Source organism: Cavia porcellus, unplaced genomic scaffold (assembly GCF_034190915.1).
Source record: "Cavia porcellus strain 051 isolate PalLab524CR breed Dunkin Hartley unplaced genomic scaffold, mCavPor4.1 scaffold_16, whole genome shotgun sequence".
Taxonomy (NCBI): domain Eukaryota; kingdom Metazoa; phylum Chordata; class Mammalia; order Rodentia; family Caviidae; genus Cavia; species Cavia porcellus.
The window spans coordinates 71,399,098-71,404,957 of NW_026947499.1; the positions used below are offsets into that span (position 1 = coordinate 71,399,098).

The 5,860-nt window shown below is 34.4% G+C and overlaps 1 non-coding gene across 1 annotated transcript; it reads right to left on the minus strand.

Moving 5' to 3' along the window:
- Nucleotides 1-4,778: 4,778 nt before the first annotated feature.
- LOC111754025 (small nucleolar RNA SNORA2/SNORA34 family) lies at nucleotides 4,779-4,915 on the minus strand. The gene has a single exon (XR_002788761.1). It is a non-coding gene; the product is annotated as a small nucleolar RNA SNORA2/SNORA34 family (small nucleolar RNA).
- Nucleotides 4,916-5,860: the final 945 nt, after the last annotated feature.

Below are 5,860 nucleotides of genomic sequence, written 5' to 3' on the forward strand. Positions count from 1 at the left end.
AATAGCTTGGACAAATGGAATGGCCAATCCTAGTTTTGGAGGAAATTTCACATTGTTTTCCACAGTGGTTGCACCAGTCTATACTCCCACCAGCACTGAACAAGGATTTCTTTTTCCCCAAAGTCCCATCAGCATTGGTTATTGGTTGATTTCTTGATGATAGCCATTCTTTTTGGGGTGAGATGGAATCTCAATGTTGTTTTAATTTCCATTTCTTGAAATATCAGTGTTACTGAACTTTTAAAATATATTTTTATGCCCTTAGTATTTCTTCATTGGAGAACTGTATATTCGTCTCAGAGCCCACTTTTGGATTGTGTCTTTGCATTTGGGAGCCTTTTTTTTTTTTTTTTTCAGTTCTTCATAAGTTCTAATTAAAGATGCTTTGTCTGAAGGATAGTTGGCTAAAGTTTTTTTCCCAGTCTAGTTTTTCTTTTCACTCTGTTGATGACTTCTTTTCATGTTCAAAAACTTTTTTTAATAGGATGAGATCCCAGTTGTTGATTCTTTGAAAAGCTTTCCATGCAAGTTGGTCTTTGTTCGTGATCTCCACCTACCCCTATGGCTTCAAAGTTTCAACTTTGTCTTCCGGTAGATTTAGTGTTTCGGTTTTAATATTTAGATACTTGATTCATTTGACTTTAATGCATAGAGATAGACATTGATTTAATTTTAATCTTTGGCATGTGGAAACCCATGTTTTCCAGCACCATTTATTGAAGATACTAACTTTCTTCCAGTGAACATGTTTGGCCCCTTTTGTCAAAATTAAGGTGGCTGAGTATGTTTGTAGTTGTGTCTGCACCTTCTAAACTGTTCCATTGGTCCTCAGGTCTATAGGTCTGTTTTATTTATTTATTTTGGCAGTACCATGCTAATTTTATTATAGTACCTTTGAAATATAATTTTAAGTCAGAGATTGAGATGCCACCTGTTTTGCTTTTGTTGCCCAGGATTGTCTTTGCTATTCTAAGTCTCTTTTGTTATATTACTATTGTATCCAAGATAAAAGACATCTTTCCATGTATTGTATTCTTTATTCTTTTTAAGAGTTACTTAACTGCATTTTTATCACTGATTATTTTCATCACTTACGATAAAGTTTTTAAAAGCATAGTTTTAAGATTTGTTATTTTTCTAAGTTTTAAGTTATATTCAATTGTTTTCTAACTTCAAGAACATTATTTCTGTGTTTAAACAATTTTCAATACAAAAGGAAGACAATATATATTTATTCAATTTTACCTCACAAGTGAAACCTTGCTTAACACAATTCTTTTGTGAAATCTGTCAGTTATTATATTTTTTAGATTATTCTTTGAACATAATACTGAATATTATCTTTTATCTAACGACCTTTATTGGATAAAATTAAGCTGCTGTAAACATTTGAAGCCAAAGTAAAAAAAAAAAAATCTCAATAAGATAAATATTTGTTAGAAAATAGAACGTAAGGAGCTCTGAAAGGCAGATCATTCATATTTCCAAACTGTCACTATGAAATGCTATGCTTCCTTCTTGGGATCTGCATTTACTTCAGTTACTGTTTATTAGTTCTCCAATGAAAACTAATTGTCATCCACATCCATCCATGTTTTTGTTTATGGGAAGATGAAATAGGGGAGTTCTTGAACAAGAAATTTATTTCTAAGCATGTAAGAGGAAAGTTACATACATATCCTTCTGCAAATTCCTAACCTCTTATAATTTAGTGTCAGGATCCCTCTGGCTGGGAAGTACAAACTCTTTGGGAGATATTGTAATTGCAAAATGGGGATATAGATGTTTAGGGGATAGCTGGTATTTTGTGACATTCATTAAATGCACACCTACCTTCAATGCCAGCCAAAATGATTTATTTTATGTTCTTACAAGTGATGTAACTCACCTTACTGTTGAATGCGTAGAGCTCCCTTTGCTAGCTGAAAAACACAGCTGCAATATGTTTTTACCACTAACACATTTTTATAGATTTTATTATTTTTCAGAATTTATCTTAGGTGAATTTGTTATAGCAAAGTGTGCCAATATTTTTGGCTTCTTTGTACCTATTTTTATTTTTGAATCTCAGAAATTGTGTTTGCTTATATTGTATGTATTTGAATGAATGAATGAGTGTGTGTGTGTGTGTGTGTGTATATATATATATATATATATATATATATATATACATACACAAATATTTTGGGTAGATAGTTCTTACTCAAATCTTTTAGGGTTTTAGATGTCTTGTAAGCAAAAATATTGGCAGACTTCTGTCTTATCCTGGATGTTTACTGAACTGCCTGGATAAATTGGAATATGGTTCCTAAGGTGACAGGGTTCATCAGTTTATGGCTTCGATACCCGGAGCTATTTCCCCTTTCAGAGAAAGGGAGCAAATGGCACACTGTGTTTACTTTCCAGGCAGGAGAAAGTCTTTCTCCACAGAAAAATGTGAGCAAGCTTAGTGCTCATTATAAAGTTTCAGTTTCTTCATGCTTGGACTTCCTCTGTTAGAATGCAAGCACTAATTATTTTGCATTTATGTAAAATTTACATAATTTAGTTTTGACAATTGCACTTTAACATTTAATCTTCACTAATTAACTTGGCCTTATTTTTTCATGATGCTTGAAGATGTTTGTGAGCATCTAAATTGTATTTTCTAATGCAATATACAATATGCATAGAAGCATATACATAGTGGAATTCTGAGCAGAAAATGCATTCTTTTTGTTTTTTTAAGATCATTATTCCTGTGGAGTAGGCAACCTGGCTATTTATGTATGATTCTATGGGCTTCACAGAGTATAAGTAATGTAAGCTTTATGTGTTGATAAAAATTGTACTGCACTAATAATTAGGGGCTTAAAAATGGATTGCTTAATTTATAAATAATTACACAAGATAGGCCATTAATCATGTTAGTATATAATTAGTACCAACTGTGTATGTTTTCAGATGGAAAATGCTAAAATCATTTAGTGTGTTCAATTTTAGCTAGATTGAAAACACTGCAAATGTTTACTATATTGATTATCTGCTCTATTCTGGTGTTTATCCAATTTTCTTAGTTTTAGTTAAAATGTGACAATTGCTTTAGTTGTTGGTTTTCTTTTTCTAGAAATATCCCAAAGAAATTTATAATGATTAAATCTTTATTTGTATTATGCTTATTATTTTTATATTATATTTGTATCATTTATAATTTTCTCCTGAGTGGTATATTTATTTATTACTTCTAGAAGTTCAAATATTCTTTAGTACCCAATGCATTGTCTACATATTGGTATTTTGTGAAAATATTTTAGGTTACTCAGAATTTCTAACCAAAGCAAAGCTTGAATACAACAGGGTTGGGTATATTTTTTACTTTTTCATGTACAGCTGAACATACTTATGTTTTAATGGTTCTACAGTTAGAAATGTTGGCATAAAGTAGAATGCTGGGGACAACTTCCACTGTGCCAAGCTTCCCCCTCTGCAATGCTTCATCTTCTATGATTTGCAAGCCCAGGGGCATTGTACATAGCCTCAGATCTGGGTTTTCCAGAATGATGGATCATAATTCATAACTATAACCACAAAGAGCCTCGGGACAACCACCCTTAGCAGGGTGCCTCCTGTTTGCTGAGAACTACGAGTTGAGGGGACTCATCTAGCCCTCAGCAGGGGCTGCCTGAGAACCATCTCCCAGGGCTCTTTGAAATAGTAGTACTTTTTCATCAGTTACCACGCTCAGCTACCTAAATAGAGAAAAAATCTTGCCATAGTAACTGGCAGTTTACTGCTTTAAACGCTTCAGAGGTTAGGAACGTGACAATTAGTAGTATTTCCATACTAGGCTGATTGCATGAGAATCTTGAAGAATTGCACCTTAAAGGTAATCATTTGTGGGTACTATTTTGCAATTATCTGCTATTTTATATGGAGGATCAAACTTACAGTTGTGAGCTTGCAAGGCAGGTACTTATACCACTGAGCTAAATCCCTAGCCTTGTCTGCATTATTTTTAAAATCTGTATTTTAGAAGTACCATTTCTATCTTTGTGTAGCTGTTGTCATCAACCAGGTACTTTTGTATTATTTGATACTTTGAGGCTACACACAAAAAGTAGTCAGTTGTGATGAGAATTCTAAGCTCTTTATTGGAACTGGTTTATTTCTGGCTAAAAACTGGAAGTTGCCTGATCTAGTACATATTGACTTTAAAGAAAATCATGCCAATTTGATTATTAAAACTAATAAATCCCAAACTTTACTCCATTCTTTTCAACATGTTATCAAAGAAAGCACATTCCTGAGTGAAAATGTTCCTTTTTTATTTTAAAGAGAATAAAATAAAACAATAACATTTCAGCTATGGGCTTCTAATTTCCTTTATGACTACATCTCCTGGACTTGTTCTGGGTGAGATATAGCCATGCAAAATTAATTAAACCATATAAGCACTAAGTTGTCTCTTTATTTCAGTTGCTATCGTTTCAGAGATTCAGGTGCTTGATGTCTAGTTTCCTCTGTGTCTGTGTCTCCTGGACTTGTTGTGTGTGGGCTGGGGTCTGAGGTTGCACCCTGCTCCTTCATTTCCCTTGCTTCCTTGCCATTTTCCTATGCTCCTCCAAATTAGCTGGCTGCTGAGCCCTGGGTGCTTCCTGCACTGACTGCCGGGATTGGCCTGGGCACCTGGGCTCCTCTGATCTGACGTTCCTGCGGTGGCAGAGAGAGATACAAAGCAGCTGCTCGTGGATGTTCTCTCCAAGGGCCGTAGAACCCCAGGGCAGGCTCACCAGAGGATGGCTTGTTTCTTTTTAGTGAATTGACCATTACATTTCTAAAGTTCTGAAATGGCTAACAGACATTAGAAAGATAGCACTTTAGGTTCCTTTTTGAAACCAACAACTTCAGAAAAGTGCTGACTTTGATTCCGGGACAGAGTGAAAGTGTTCTTGACAATGAAGACAGAAATCTTTCTTCCACACCAAAAACGATGAGAATATGTCATAAGGCAAGCAAACGTTCAGATGAAAGAATAAACACATTTACTGAAAGGAGTGTGTGCAGTTTTGTTTCTCAAAACCTTGTATGTAGAGTTTGTAAAAAATGATTTCTTGATGACTCGCTAGATTGTTCCAGTACACAAATGTGAGACAGTCTGTAGTCAACACTTCATCATTTCATCCGTTGCTTCTCATGCTTACTTCAATTATAAATGTATCAGGGACAACCTCCTAAGGGAAGGTGGAACTACCTGCAAATTCATATCTGCTGTATCCATACATACCGAGAAGAGACAAAACGATTATTACACGTATTATCTATTTTTCTAGGAATAAAGCAGACTGGCAGAGTATGTGTTATCTTTAGAGAGGAGACAGAATGGAGAACCCTACATATGAAAAAGGGCTATATTGTTTGAAGTTCTTAGCCAAAGTAAGGAAAACTTCGAATTTTCCATCAACAGAATAGCTCAGATAACTGGAGAGTAGCTTCAAATAACAGCATATCAGTAGTGAATTATATAAAAACTGTCAGAATATTCATTATAAAAACTATTTTATTGAATTGCACAATGAAAAATGGAAAAATAAACATATATTTTGAAAACACACTTGTAACATTTAAATGGAATTGTATATCTATTTCTTTATTTTTGCTGTTGTTGTTTTGATACTGGGGGTCAAACTCATAACCTTGCATTTGCCGAGCAGGCGCTTAGGGCGCTGAGTTAAATCCCACCCCGACCCTGGAATTGCATATTTAATGCTCCTGTTACTTTCCTATCATTATCTCAACTGTGATGCTCATCTTTCTGCTGTGTAGTAGAAACAAAATTCTCTACAACTAAAAACTGCTGAGAAGTATCAAGGAAGGTGTAGTA